Source organism: Pundamilia nyererei, unplaced genomic scaffold (assembly GCF_000239375.1).
Source record: "Pundamilia nyererei isolate P.nyererei 1_Seehausen unplaced genomic scaffold, PunNye1.0 scaffold00123, whole genome shotgun sequence".
NCBI classification, from domain to species: Eukaryota; Metazoa; Chordata; class Actinopteri; order Cichliformes; family Cichlidae; genus Pundamilia; species Pundamilia nyererei.
Window position 1 is genome coordinate 1,615,374 of NW_005187524.1, and position 2,323 is coordinate 1,617,696.

Below are 2,323 nucleotides of genomic sequence, written 5' to 3' on the forward strand. Positions count from 1 at the left end.
TAGATAGATAGATAGATAGATAGATAGATAGATAGATAGATAGATAGATAGATAGATAGATAGATAGATAGATAGATAGATCACCCTAATTTTTTTTTCTTGATAGTTATGAAAAGTTGTGGAGACCTCGTTGTGTTGAGATCTGGTGAGCATAGCAGCTGTCACAGCATTTGAGTGTCATTTTCACACTCATGAAAACCATTTAGTGACCTCCTCTGCCTGATGGGGGGAACTGCCACCTCTGAAGAAACCACTGCCATCAGGATAGAAACGTTTAATCGCATGATTTAAGTGATCGGGAGAACTTTGTAAAGTGAAGTGACCATGCACTCTGAGGAGACAAGTAGAAGTAACACCTCTCCCCGCAAAATAACACGATGATAGCATGCCCTACCTACACCACACATGAATCACTCAGTTGTGAGAATATGGAGAGGAATGATTCATCGGTTAATATCGTTTCCCACTGCATCTCTAGACTAGTGCCTGTGGCTTTTGTACCACAGACGTGCATTTATCATTGTAATAGGGTTTGTGCACTGCAACACAATATCTCCCTTTATGTAAATGTCACTGAAAGGTTTTTGCTGACAACCTAGGGGGAGGATTGCTCTTCTGTTTCTCCTCACATATTGCACTAATGCACATCAAACGTGAGCTGCTGACCACAATTTCCAAGCCTTTTTTTTTTTTGAAACTGATGTCTTTACCATAGATGCAAATTAGGAATTCTTCCAAAATGGAAAAAGCTGAACAGTCTCTGTGGCTGTGAAGCTCCTCTTTCAGTGTCTAATTACTTACCCTATTTTTTTATACTGTCACGGACCTAAAATGTTCATGAGCTTTAATCCAGAAGATGGCAGTATGGCCCCACCAAATGCTGAACAAGCTGGCTGCGGTGAGCAGTTTATTGTTTATTTCTAAAATTACTGTAAAAAAATAAACAAACAAACCAAAACATGCGTCTAGCCCTAATATGAAAAAACAAAACAAAAGGACCCATCTTTTAAATTCACAGCAGCCCCAGTTCTCTTTGTCATAGTAATACTGAGCTGATTCAGGCTGGTGACTCATTAAAATATGTGACCAGTCAGGAAGCAATGCATGAACCAGGTGTGGAGCAACAGGAAGTTGATAATCAAATTATGCAATGTAAATAATTTGGTTTAGAAATGTTGAAAGACAAAAACACTCAGAAAATTACTATCTTGTAGAAAACAAAGTTAGTGGGGTTATCTGTGAACTCTGCTGCCTAAAAGGACCCATCTTCAGCCCTACGGGTCACACGAGCTGAGGTCAAGCTTATTTATTGGCCCTGCTTTCTTTTTCTGTCACCTACAATGAGTCACCCTGATAGGCCTGAGGTGAGAAGGCCTAGCCTTTTTTTAGACAACCCAATAGAGCAGAACCAAGTAGCCATAAGATGGGATGGATGAATTTGTTTGCTTGGAAAGGTGAGCTGCTCGAGGCACTCAATAATTCAGTGTTTGTAACAGACGGTGCATCAGTGGGTGAACACTTGCAGGCATGCCTGATGGATAGTCCCTGCCAAAAGCCAAAAAAGCTGAACCCCATTATTCATATCGTAATACGATCTGTGGAAACTCTGCAGCCTGTTGCCTCTCTTGTCTCAGCTGTAATAATCTGGCATAGGTGTCCACTACTATGAATTTTTTTGACCTGTGGGGTGGAGTGCTGCTGTTTGACTTTGGAAACACTGATGCTTTCAGACTTTTGTCGTTTGACTTCTAAAGAGTCATAAACACTGCTGCTGCCGCTGCGTCATCCATTATTTACCTGTGCGTAACTGAGGATGCCAATTGGACTTCAAGGCTTATTAAACGCACACCTGATAATACCCATTATAAAGGACTAAGCAGCTACCATACTAGAGGAACCCTGGATCACCTGTCAGGTTGGGGGGGACCCAGCTATAGTTAGAAGTGTTTGTGAACTTAAGAAGCATCAAGGATGGCAAACCCATTTGAGTCTGTCAACTTATAAATACTTAAGGTACTTTTACTGAGGGGGGAAACAATAAAAAAGAACACGAGTGGTGTGCCAGTAATGACAGGATTGGCAAGACGTGCAATGATCAGAGGGGAAAGATCAAAAGTGCAAAAGGATATGCTGGGATATTTTCACCCAGAGTTATTATCCTAACTTGATTGAAGGCAGTTGCCCTTTCACCCATTCTCCTCTTTTTATTGCTGTAATTGACCTATGCCCACTGCCTCCCCCCAACCACCTTTCCCCACCCACCCCTTCCTGATATAAGACAGACAAAGAGAGCAAAACGCAAACACACACCCTGTAAAGTGTG